Raw genomic sequence first — 13,826 nt, 5'->3', positions numbered from 1 at the left:
TTTGCCAAATGAGCCGCGTCCAACGTATTTGGGAAAAATCATTCCTACAAAAAAAAAAAAAAAAAAGAATTTCAGATGTTTTGGCTTAATTGTGCAAATGTAGTGTTTTCAGTCCTAAAAATGCAGTGGTTTTGGAACCACTTGTGTGGCAGCCAGAATATGGTACTGATTAGAAATAAACCTCTTAGATTGGCTCTCCTTGTCTGTGCAAAGAAAAGAATCATGGAAATAACCAGTCTGAGCAGTGGATCAGATTTTGAAAATTATTTATTTCAGTGGCATACTGTCATGTTATCAACTAGGGTGAAACATTTGTTTTAAAACCTTTATTTACATCAGAACCTCATTCTGTAGAAATCAACGTACTTTCATTGACACCAGCATACACTGGCTGAGACACTGGGGAGTGATTATTGATCAGAGTGTGCCTTTATTAAACCTCTGGAGAAAGGTACATTGTTGTCTACTTGGAGAAAAAATTTAAATTATTCCATCTGGTTCCTGAAACAATTTCTGCTGATTGGGACAGAAGACCTTAATGAAATCAAGGACTTTGAAATCTGTAATCATACACGTTGCATGATTGCTTTCTAACCACTTCAGAAGGTTTAATCAGTTATTGATTGTGTTTGTATATATATCACCATTGTCTTTATTTTTTGTCTAGTCCTGGTCACTTAGGATAAGAAAACACAAAAATCATCCTCTTAATTGTGTAGGAGGTCAGGCCACGCCTGGAGTATTGTGTCCAGTTCTGGGCTCTTCAGGACAAAAGAGAGATGGAGCTGCTGGAGACAGTCCAGCAAAAAGATGGTTAAGGGACTGGAGCATCTTTCCTATGACAAAAAGTTGAGAGAGCTAGGACTGTTCAGCCTGGAGAAGAGAAGGCTCGGGGGCATCTTTTCAATATGTACAAATACTTGGAAGGGAGGGTGTAAAGATGACAGTGGTGCCCAGTGACAGGACCAGAGGCAACGGACACAAACTGAAGCACAGGAGTTTCCATCTAGACATCAGGAAACCCTTTTTTACAATGAGGGTGACTGAGCACTGGCATAGGTTTCCCAGAGAGGTTGTGGAGTGTCCATACTTGTAAATATTCAAAAGCCGTCTGCATATGGTCCTGGGCAACTGGCTCTGGGTGACCCTGCGTGAGCAGAGGAGTTGGATGAGATGATTTCCAGAGGTTCCTTCCAACTACAACCATTCTGTGATTCTGTGAGGTACCTCTGGCTGCAGTGGAATTGACACCTATTAGAGTAATTAATGCCAAGCTGAGGTTTAATATTGCCTCCTTTGGTACTCTGTAAATGCAGTTGGCAGCAGAACTGGGATTAAGTTATTAGCCTCAAACACCCAATAGTGATTTATAAAGTCACAGCTAAATGAGGGGTAATTACCCCAGGTTTGGTCACTGTTTGTCATAAACTTTGAAAGTATGACAGTTCTTTCGCCCCAGTGGCTAGCTGCAATTTTAGAGAAAATCTTTGTACGATTACATCTCCAGAAGAATAAAGTCTGTGGTCCTGATCCTGCTCTTGTTAGTTTATTGGAGATTTTCTATAATTTATAAGCAGCAGAACTGTTTTAAGCTGTAGGACTGTAACAGAGAATAGCCCTGCACCTTTGTGGGCTGGATCAAGCTGGAAATGACTCTGGCTTTCTTGAAGAGGAACTCTTCCAGAAAGCTTCCTGCCTAACCTACATGGTAGTTCACTCAGCCTGTAGAGACTACTGTGTGCTGAAAGAGCATCAGGAAGATTTAATAAAGTGTCAAAGTGCTTCTAAAAACGTGGTTAGAGCAGCGATTTCCTGGATACACATGCACCACAACAAATGGCCTCATCTCAGCTGATATTAAAGCAATAACTCTTTGACACTTCATGCTACCCACTGAAAGAAAGATAAAGGTCAATACGTACCTCCATTACAACTTTCTGCATTTCAATATCAGGCCATTTTATTGTTGTCGCAGCACAGATGGCTCGCCTTTCTTCCTTACTCTTGGTAGAATTTGATTCTGTCAGTTTAAGTTGTGTTATTTGTGTGGTGAAAGTGAGAAGGAATTATCTTTTTCTGTTTGGGCAGTATTTCCAGCTGTTGTTTTCAGATGCCTAATGATTATTTTATCTTGCTTGTGTTCGACATCACCATTGTCAAGCCTGCTTACAATTTTAGAACTAAGTGGTGGAAAAATCTAATAGAACAAGTTTGGTTTTTGGGGAGTGTAAAATATAGCTACCTAAGGCTATGAGCGGTACAAACACAGTTAGTTATTACCTTGCTCCAGCTTTCTCTTCTCTTTTCTGCTCAGAAATAAACAATTTTTCTTCACTTTCAAGCCCTTTCACAGTTTAGCTTCTTCTCTCCCCATTCTGATCAGCTGATTCAAGCTTTTGTTTCCCTCCCTTCTTAGATTTGATCATAAGAATCATTCTGCTTCCTGGTACCATCCGCAAGGCAACTATAGGTTATTTATCCAATCCCATTGAAACCCTCCTGTCATCATGATGTGCCAAAAAGTTGTCAGAGGTTAGGCTGATGATGGTCTAAGGTAGCTGTTTATCAAGCCCACCAATATTGTCACATTTTTTGTTTTATTATCCATTTTTCTGTATCCATGTGTGATAACTTGTTTTATGCTTAGATTGCAGACTCCTTGGGTTCAAAATGTACTTTTTTTTCTGCATGTGTACACTATTTAGAACAGAAGGGTTCTGGCCCATTGTAGAAATACCAAGCATGATACAATTAAAAGTAAAGCATCTAATGCAAAATAGCAAGAATAGGGATAAATAATTATTTTTGTTACTGTATTAGAAGTATCTGTGCTATTCATATTACTTATTGTCATATGTGAGTAACTAAAACTTCTCCTTTTTGAAATGCATATAAAGCTTGTGCAGAATATCGTCTGTAATCCCAAAGTGATACAAAATCCAGGGGAATTTCAGTCGGATTTAGATTTACGCATCACTTGTTAAGGAAGTTAAGAGTATGATGACTGCAAAGATTTCTTCAGTTTGTAACATACAGCAAGATACCTCCTGCAGTTAGGTAGTCTGAGTACTGCCAGAAATATTTTTGAGCACAGTTAGACTAAAACAGCTGGGAAAATGAAGTGCTTTAAAAATACACAGTATATGCACAGACCAATGACATGCTTTGCAATTTGTGAAGATCCCAATCGCAGGATATAGTCTTGGACAAACAAACAAGACAAAGGGAATTGAGAGAAGAATATTACTGGAAATATCCGGTGGCAATGATACTGGCATTTTAAATGTCTGTAACTTCATTTTGGTTTAAAATTTATAATAACATTTCTGCAAGGCAGTGAAACTCAGATCAGGGGAGGACAGGCAGGATTTGAGTGAGAAACAGTTGAGATGTATGACTGTATGCTATACTGATAGGAGCGTTTCTGTGATTCAAATATCCTTCAGAGAGGCCTTGAAGGAAGATAACAAGAGCTGACCTTTTTCTGTTAACTGAAAATAAGGGAGAAAAAGGAGTTTCAATTTCTGTTTGTTTCAGTGAGTTGCAAATGGTGCTTGTGCTCTGCTGCCCCGAGTAGAAACGCTGATTTGACTTTCTCACACGTGGTATTGCTCTGGATTTAAGTACGATCTGTTCAGAAGGGACATGTGCTGTGCAAAATTCCGGCTGCCGGTTTTCGGTCTCAGGGCCCTGACACACCAGACTCTCCTGTGATATTAATATTTTCTCTGGGACTTCTGCTTTGCCTACGAAGGCCTCAAAGATAAGCTGTTAGCTTTTGCACGTGGTACAGTAGAGTGCTGTGCAGGCTGCTACTCGATGAGAGTCACTGTACTGCGCCATGTTGTATTCTTGCAAGGCTGCCACGTTTCTTGCAGGGTTACTTCGTTAGCAATTGTTAAAGGTCCTGAAATCCCACGTATTCCTATTTCCTCATTTAAAGCACAGCTTCAATTATTAGTGAAGTAGTTTGGGGATTTCTGGGTTCGGGAAACCTCTGTGAAAATGAGTTAAAGTGACACTCATTCTCTTGGTTTCTGCTTCTGTGTCAGTTGCCTATATGCTCAGAATTTATTTAGAGAGTCACTGCTCAAAGCTTTTTAGGAGACTCCATATGCTCTCATGTGGCGTGTTCTGTTCAGTCCACAGCTAGGTCATTCAGTTTTCAAACGATCTGTGTAAAAAATATCTTTGAATTTAATTGCTAAGTAAAGCTAGTCTAGAAAAGCATGCATGGTGATACATGAGTCTTCCATTCAAAACACGATCAGTTCAGCGAATCCAAGATACGATTCTAGTTTGTGCGTGGGTTCTTAAGGAGAACCGCTCCAGATAAGCTTCTGGAGGCCCTAGGGCCCACTGACCTAGGGCAGGCCCCTAATATGTTTGCCCTATGGCACGGATGTCTGGGGTCCCAAGACCCCACAGACAGTTTTATGTGAAGAAGAGATCAGAACCCTTCCGGGAGGACGGATGGACTTCTGGTTCTTCCTCATGAGGAACCAGAAACTGTGTGCTCTGTTACATATCCAGTGTATGCCTCAACTTCTTGAGATGAGGATAATGACACTTGCCAAACAGTTCAAACTATAGCTTGGAGGTGACAAGAATAAATTGCTTGTGGAAGTTTCCAGCTATAATCTTAGAGCCATAGAATGACAGTGTATGATATATAATATGCAGAATATTCTCTCTACAGAACAGAAGAGGGGATCTGCCCATTATCCATAAGGAGAGTCCAGCCCATTGGCATGGCTCAGAGTACGGTTCTCAACCTTTTATTTTAACCATTAAGCTTTCCAGCCTTCTAACTGTGTTTTCTGTTGAGGGTCCAATAATCTTGATTAATGTCTTTCCATAACATGCAGCTCCAGGCTAAATCCTTTCTTACAGTGTATATCACAAAGGAAAATAGCACAGAAGATTTGTCAGTCTAATTAGACTTTCGCTGTCAGCTAAGACAAATAAAATTGTCTCACCCTTGGTCTTGCCTAGGTACTTTCTTCTAGACTCATAGATAATAATTTGGGGGGGAAAGAAATTGGCCTTTAATTTAGTTTTTGCTGCGTATAAGTCACTAGTGACATTTTCATCCCAAGACTGCAAAGCTCTAATGAAAAAAGAGGTTTTGATGAGTCTCCGCTTTAAAGACTGACTTCATTGGCCCATTGGTACAGCTGAGAATTACGCAGTCTGGTTCTCGTCCCTCCTTCTCTGCTTCCTCCTTAACTATTTTTTCTTGAAGAGACCAAAGCTCCCAGCCTGTACCATCTTTCAGAGTGGAATCCTTTCTCCTGCACTACAGCCCTGTTGAGTAAGATGGTAAAGTTGCATCACTGCAGTGAAATTAACAAAATGGCTTTTACTTAATTCACAGTCACATCTCTTCTGTGATGATCAGATGGTAACATGGTTTGGGCAGAGAAAGGAATCAGAATTTGGAAGCAAGAATCCAAATGTGGTATAGAAAATTTTCATGCAAACTAGTGTACATGTAGGTTACAGAGTGATTAATTCAGTAATACCAAATGACCCCTAAATACTTCACAAGTATGTGGTACAGAAATAGCACAGTGAAATACAGAATCTTTGGTGTGTAATGCAGTAGCTGCCTAGCCAGAAACATGTAATGTTCTGTATGAGAAAGAGATAAAAATATTCTTCAAGTTTTAACTTGGGGGAGTGGTGTGATGTGTTTAAATTATATTTATTGACGTAGTGTTCAGGATACTCAGATTACCTGAGTATCATCTTGTATAATCTAAAATATAATCCTATATTTTCATTATTTCATTCCCTTTCTGCAGAAGGCAGCTGTGCTGCACTTCTGGAAATGGAATAGCGAACCAGGAGTTCAGTACCCATCCAAAAAGAGAATGTGATTTTACTGTAGCATTATTTTTCCAGCCTACGCTCCCAAGTGCTGACAAGTACCAATGATGGAAATAAGCTCAGCCTTGTATTTCTACTAAGCACAATTACAGTAATAAAGAACATTGTATTTGTAAAACAGCTCATGCATATGCTGGTATATGCTGTCATTTGTTGACATTATCACCAGGGATATTTGAACATTTAACTTAGTAATCATTGTCAGCTCCAAATGAAGACTACTCTTTCGTCACTCCAGGGGACGGATTTGATTGAATGTGTGTGGCAAACTTGAGTGCCACAAGTTGATGCATAGTATGATTTCTCAAAAAATAGCTTACACTCAGTCTTTGGATAACCTGTTTTTGTATAGTAGTGTTGTCAAGTAGTTGCGTCAGCCACTCCTCTGTGTGTTCTGCTGGGACCCACATTGTCTTTTTATTTCTTCAGTCTAATAGTTTACAGAAGGCCCAAGTTAGCTGATTTATTTCTACAAGGGTTGAGTTTACATTGCCTTTAATCTCCAGATCTGAACAATCATTTGGGACTTGCAGCAAAATCTCAGCTGGTGTTTTTGACACATGTACCCAGTTCTGTTCTACTGTGAATTTTGGAAATGAAGATTTGGCCCAGCATGTGGAGGGGGGGGCTAGTCTAGCACTCTTCTAGAATTTCAACACTTGTTTAGATTTTCTCAGATGAAATTTTTTATCTTGATGAAGAACTTATTGAAATAGTTGCTTGATTTTAGGTAACCAAAAATCATGCCCTTTTCTGTAATAAAAGGATAAGAAGCTGTAATAACAGCTGTAGTAAACTGATACCTGCCTTCTTCATTTAGACATGTCATTTACCCTGCCAAAAAGGATTCTTGAAAGTCACGTGGAAGATTATTTTCAAAATCTGATTAATACAGTGCTTGGGAACTAAAGCTACTATTAGTTGACCATATATTTGATCACAAGCTAAATGAAAGAATAAGACAAGTATGTTGTTCTAGGACAGTTGTGCAGCAACAACCTATGATGAAAAGATCAAATACTGCAAAAGCAACTGCTTAGAAATTAATGGAGTAGAATCAATGCTTATAGCTCAAATGCAGTTGAAGGATTAGCTCACATTTTGATATAGCATATCCGCTCTGCTTGCTGTTCATGCACTTCAGGGAAATGCCTAGAAGCTGCAGACATTGTGAGAATACTTCCAGAGCATACAGTTCCATTTTATTTGTTCGGGTTTTTTTTTTACAAGACTGGCTGAGAGGTGGGAACGTACTTCTTACCTTTCCTAGCTCATATTTGAATGAACATGCAGAAATTAGAAACACATCCATGCTGTTGTGACAGACCTGCTTTCTGAAACCATCTAATTAATGCCTTGGGTTTTCTGTAGAATGATGGTGGTGTTAACTAGCAGAAACAGAAGGATTTCTGCTAGTTTCTTTTTCATCTGTGGGATGAGTTGTCACTGATTTGCAAGATATGTCTATCACGGTACAGCTCTTAAAAGTAGCGCTTAGCAAGACAGTCTATACAACCACCAATCCTTTCTCTTCTCCCTTAGATGGCAGATGAGTAGGTGGAATGTTGTTCAATTCGATTGCAAAATTTCTTCTATTATATTCTGAAAGGTAAGAATTTGTTTCCACAAAATTTCAACAGAAAAATAAACCCAAAGGGGTGAGGAATTGAATTTCAGTTCTCTCGGTGTTGCATGGGATGCAAATACTCCCCTTCTTCTTTCTTATAGTGTGTTTTTGAAGAAAATTTGGTCTGTTGGCTTTTCAACCTTATAATGACTCATGAAGGGACCGTGTTCCCTAATAATTGCTGGGAGAGTTTTCTCCTGGTGCTGTGTTGCCCATTTTGCTGAATCTTAGATCAGGTGTGCTTAGGAAATTGATTGTGAGTAAGGACACTTCTAGGGAATACCCGTAGTTTATTAGAAGGAGTGAACCAGAGAGTAGGAAATGTTGGGAATGCTCTAATGGCTAAAGGTATGAAAGTGGGTATGAAAGAATGAATACTGAGGTGCAGACTAGGAACTAAGATCCAGAGGATGAGATTCATCTATCTCGGAGAAATATGGGTGTCCTGGTTGCGGCAGGGACGGGGTTAATTTCCCCCGGAGCCGGCGCGGGGCGGGCATTCCCTCCCACGTGACCTCGCCCGGGCTATAAGAGGCGGAAGCCGGGGCGAGGAGAGCGGTTGCCACTCGGGGGTGGGCTGCGGGTATGGTCGGTGTGCTTCTCGGTGGTACTGTAATCGCGTTTTCATCTTTTCTTTTGCTGTTCTGTTAAATTGCATTTTTTTAACCCCCGAGTTTTGCTCTGACGATTTCTTTTTCCACGACTGTGGGAGTTGCGTGAGCGGCTGCGTGGTTCTTTGTTGCTGCCTGAGGCCGAACCACGACAATGGGAAGGAAACAGCAAGACTTAAAGATGGAGAGTGACATGGCTAGTTGGTAGGCTGGTGGTTCCAGCAACTCTGTTTTGGATAGACAAAGGTTTGGAGAAGGGAGAAACTTGTACCCATATGGCTTAATCTCTGCTTTTTAGTCTCTTCTTTGTTCCACACTCCATCTTCCACAGGGAATAAAGGGAAGATTTTTTTTTTTTTTTTGGCCAAGCTCGCGGGGACTCAGTTCAGTAGAACTGCTGGCAGTGAGATCTGAGGACCCAGGGCTTCTTCCACAGCAGTTCAAAGTCAGGTGGAGCTGGACTCTCACACACTTGTACTGAGATCATCTACACATTTGTACTAAGACCATCTAAAAAGCACCTCTTCCTCTCAATTGCAACAGCTCCTTTCCAGTAACTGTTTTGGAGCGGGAAAACTCCTTCTTTGTGTAAAAAGGGTCAGGTCAGGTAACGAGAAAAAAACGGTATTTTTTATGCTCTTCTAACATCCAAGCAATAGCCCGAGTGCCCAAACCATACAGAGATTTGCACAAATAGCTTGAATTTAACTTGGTCATAATGTCCTTTTTTTTTCCTGAAAGATGACCTCCGATGAAAGTATAAGGACATGAATGATTTTAATCTGTGGTAACAATGGAGAACCAGTCCTGACTGATTCCAGCAGCATAAATATACAAAATGACAGATTATCCTGCTGCCTCCCTCCCTGCTGCCTGAGCACACACATACACACTCAGTAGCACAGAGCAAAATTCAAATTGGTCTTTATCTTTTATCTGTTGCCCCAGTGATTAATGCTGCTCTTGCTGGGAGACTAACTGAACGAGGGGAAATACAGAAAAAGAAATATGTATTTCTTAGGCTATCGTTATCAGTGTTATTATTATTCCTTTAATATATTTTCCTCCTGTTAGAAGAACTTAATGTACTGACACAGTAGGAAGCGAGAGGTGAGAGCAGATTTGATGGGTAGAAGATGAATGGGGCAGGCCACAGCAAGTGGAACGCAGGCATTTTGCAGAAGGAGGTGAGCTGCTGAACTGCTTTGGGGTTGTGGCATTTTAGCTACAAACCCAAGAGGCTGTAGCAAGGGAAATACAGGTCCTGAACCAGGAGCTACTATTTTCTAAGCCCAACTCAATTCGCTCAGCAGCTGTCAACAAATCTCCTCTCTAAATGGTTCTTTACCTTCCCTGCATAGTAAAATAAGGACACACTGGTCCTTGGTCTGTCTCATAGCCAAGTTTACAGGCATTATTCTGGTAGTATGGGTAATACTTTGTAAATTCCCTCAGGTGTTGTAGTTCCAGCTTGATCCTACAGATGTGTACAGCACAGAGCAGAAAACTTACCCTGTGGTGTGGTAAAACCAGAAATGGATGCTTTGAATGGGTGTGACAGGTTTAAGTAGCAGGCCTGTCTTATGAGTAAGTAGGAATGGATTCCAATTGTCTTGTTTCCTCAGGATCTTAAGAAAAAAAGACTTAAAGGTGTGGTAATTAAGAGGTCACCTCTTAATTTGTTTTCCCTTTGAGAAGAGGACTACAGAAAGGAGTACCTGTAATAAAGGAATAGACTTGTTTGGAATTAAGGCTCATGTTGCCTCTCCTTATTTCAGCATTCTGGCTGTTTTAACAAGTTTGAATACTCATTTTCCTAAATATACTCCTGTGGTGAGATGGTGATGGACATCAAGAAGGAAATGAGGTAGAAATAGAAAGAGGCATGACGATACCTATGCTATGGAAGCATTTTTTGGTAGGATCAGTATTCCATGAACTGTCTGTTTTGTTACTCTTTTCTGTGGGTATATTGGCATAATGTCCTCTTCCTTCACAGAGTAGGCTCAAGGCTTGCAAATATGTTTAGGGTCCAAATCTGAAGCGTAATTATCTTAGCTCCCAATTGATTACATTTAGGCAGCAGTTAATCCTGTTGTTCTCTGCTAGAGCAATGCTGTGTCTTTGTATTAACACTTATATTAGCATGTGGGTCTCTAGTGCTCAGGTTTGTTCCATTGTTATAGACATAACCTCATTAGAGATATTCATAGAAAAGCAAGATAAAACTGATTCTATACACCTTATACATGCAACTCCTCCACTCACGTTAGTCCCATGTATGTCTCCCAATTTACTAATACTACTTAAATTGTCCTCTCACTGCCTGATGCATTGTCATTTACTCTGTCACACTTTAGACTTGCATAATGAACTGAAGTTGCTCTTAAGCTTGTGAGCAATGGTTGTTCAGGCGACTGCTGCTGTCAGCTGCTTGCCTCATCTCTTGAGGTTTAGCAATTTGTGGGAATGAAATTTAGAAATGTAGATATGCTAGGCGGGTCAGAATATACAACCTGCACATTTGGAGTTCCTGAAGGCGTTCAGCTTTACCAATGCCAGAGGAGGATCTATGCAGCAGAGCTTATGGGCTTCCTCCAGAGCCAAGAGGACAGCTGGCCCCACTCTGTAACAGAGCTGTGTGTGGGTGCTGGGGATCAGCCATCAGGTAGGATTTCCAGCTGCTCAACATAAATAAGAGTGCCAGGTTAGAAAGGGTAGATAGATGGGAGGAAGAAGGAGGGTTGTGTGTTGTGTATCATGTGCCTCAGAAAGACCTACTGCAGTGGGAGCCTCTGCTGTAGAGGACTTCTTCCACCCCTACATCTGACTAATTGTGAGGTATTGTTGCTTGCCTGAAGATGAATAATTCTTTGGTGCTCAGGTGGCTGGTTAAACATTGTCCTTCTGTTTATGGACTCAAGCACAGCAGATAAATTTTTGCTTGCTTGGCTGTAGCATTTGTTGCCCTGGCAAGAAGGAAGAACCACTTACAATCTGCTGTGAAAAGGCTTGGTGTCTCTCTGGCTGCCTCTCAGCTAATGTCTGATGCTTGTCAGTTGTTTGTTTTTTCCTTTCTTAACTGAAGCTATGGGAATGCTGTTAACTTCTGCTCCATGTGATTCCTGGAGGGAAGGAGGGAGGAAGTTGGCAAGAACTGGAAAGGAGGGCAAGAGCCTGGATGTGGATTACTAAGGATAAGGATCTGTGGTACTCACTTGGCCTTAGGAGATGCTGTAGCATTTGGAGTAAGTTGCAGCCCTGCAGCTCTTGCTCTTTTTATGATGGCTTGTTGTACAGTTCTGGCTAGGTCCCTGGATCAGCTTCTGAGTATGAATTGCCCTCTCACTTCCACAAGGCCACATTTTCTTAGGTGGGTCTTGGGAAGCTCTTCTGCTGCAACTCTTGACAGGGATTTATGCTCTCTTGATTACTATTGTAGTGGTGGGCACTAGGCATCAGAGACAGCCAGAGAATTAGAAAGTTGAATGGCATCAGGGCTCTGCTGGGAGGGGAGAAATAGGGTGAAAGGAGGGCAATGTTGTCACCTTCCCTGAGAGAGCTGCAGATTTAACAGGGCAGAGGATGTAAGTAACAGTTTACAACACCCAAGGATCGTTCTAGAAGCAGAGAGGTAATGGCACAGGCTGACTGTTCCTCTGCTTCTGTCAGGTTTGGTCAATTTGAATTTACTGACAGTTTTTCTTCTATTCAAACCTGATTTTATGACAACAGTAGCTGAAGATCAGGAGGATTTGGGGATTATTTTTTTTTAACTTTTTTTTTTTCTGTTGTTAGCTGTTCTTCCCTTGCTTTTTTGTCCTTCTAAAGCTGAGAGGTGGCTGTCAAAGGTGACAGTGGTTAGGCAGTGTTATAGTCCATTTCTTCCAATAGGACATTATGGAGAAGACAAGAGGAGTGATTACTATTATCTATGGGTACAGCTAACCTCCATCTGGTGAGTTGCATTTGCAGAACCTGTCACGTGTATTGCCTTGGCATCTGAGAGCATTTCAGCTCAGGAGCCCATTGACCTGCAGTGGTCCATAAATTCAGACTAAGAATGTGGGGAGAAATAGTGAATTATTAACTTTACCTAGAAATCAGAAAACCACTTGTTAAGTACATCTCTTTGAGCCAGAAATCCTCTCTTTCTACCAGTATATTTTATTTATGTGACTGATAGCTGTTACTGTAGAACTATATGGAGGTTTTCATGAGGGCTGAATCATAACTTCATCATGTTGCAAATGGGGCATTATTCAGCAATCTTGTGCAAATTCATCTGTAGAAGGCAAAGATTTTAAAAAAAAAAAAAAAAATGTCTGTACCCTTGTCATTTCTCTTCCCTTATGCTGTCCAGGAAGACCTTTTAAAAGAAAAAAAACTAGTACTTTCTGAAAAAGGCAAGGGCTGGTTTTCATTTTGCAAAATGAATTAATAACTTGTTTTGTTTAATTATTTTTTTTATCAAACAGATTATTTTTTCAGTTTTACTTGCATGAAAGTGTGGGGTCAGGAAAACAAAATTTTCTGGCTTTTTTGAGAGGTACAGATAAAAATGATGGTAAAAACCGTAATATGAATTTTGGTTTCAAAATTGTCAAACATATCAGAGACAATGAATGGCCATACTCACTGTTCCCAGAAGCAAATTTTTTTTGTTGGAAACCTTCATGTAAGAAAATCTGGTGGCCAGTTCTAAAAACTATAGACTAATAGAAGGGCGACTGTGTTTGTGAAAATGGCTGTTTCTTCTGAAAACACCAAACAATGCTATAATAGAAAATTCATATCGCTGAAAAAAAGTGTGCTCATATGCACTTGTTACTGGAAGTGGTACATATATCTTGGAAGATACATAAAAAAGTTAAACATGGACTGTCCTGTAACTCTGTATGGGGTCTGTAGTGGGACTGTTTTTTCTGATCACTGCTTGTAGTGATTGTTCATTTAACCAGCTCATGTTGTTCCAGGTGCCGTTTCTGCTCTATTTTAATGCGTCTGGCATGATTTACATTTGCACAGAGCAATGAAATTTGGGCTGTAACCCACATGGCAGCATCAGGAAGCCAATTTTAACTTGATTGACCTTCTTTGGCATCAGACTTTATGCAGAAGTTCAGCCATTCCTGATTCTAGACACAGAATTTGCTTTCCTACTTGTGTGTAGTTTGGGGAAACTCATAATTCCGTTGATGCCTTTGACATAGTGCCAGGTAGAGGGAGTTATCTCAAGCAATCCCTTCAGCGCAATCTCACTGGGTAGAGCTGTGATTCTTTGTTCTGCAGTAAGGGAAATGGGTGTATTTCAGATCCCCTTGACCAGAGGCTTCAGTCTCTCGGATAAACCGTGTGGCACCTGCTGGAGCACTGTGTATGCGTGCTAACAGTAATGAAAATAGGCCTTAACAAAATTTCTTTCTGAAGTGCCTTACAAACTGTATCTAAGGATTGGTTTTTTTCATCACAGATACACAGCTAATTGTAGGTTAGCACCTCATTATTGTTTAATAATGCATAGCTAAACTAGCAGTAGTTTGAGATGGCAACTAAAGATGCTTTAAACATGGCCATGAAGCAAGAAGCAAAAACATACAGAAGCAGGATATAATTAACCAAGATGTCATTGCATCAGGACACCCCTAAATCAGATATTTAAAAAAAAGGTTGTTGAATAGTCAAATGATCTCAAT

The 13,826-nt window shown here is 40.5% G+C and overlaps 1 protein-coding gene across 1 annotated transcript in view; it reads left to right on the top strand.

Moving 5' to 3' along the window:
- The window catches only part of LOC104296069 (neurexin-3-beta), a 140,284-nt gene that overhangs the window by 29,936 nt on the left and 96,522 nt on the right, over nt 1–13,826 (top strand). The window lies entirely within an intron of this gene.

Source organism: Charadrius vociferus, unplaced genomic scaffold (genome assembly GCF_000708025.1).
Source record: "Charadrius vociferus isolate BGI_N301 unplaced genomic scaffold, ASM70802v2 scaffold102, whole genome shotgun sequence".
Classification (NCBI taxonomy): Eukaryota; Metazoa; Chordata; class Aves; order Charadriiformes; family Charadriidae; genus Charadrius; species Charadrius vociferus.
The sequence above is the reverse complement of the archived record's forward strand: the minus strand, read 5'-3'. Positions and strand labels throughout refer to the sequence as shown.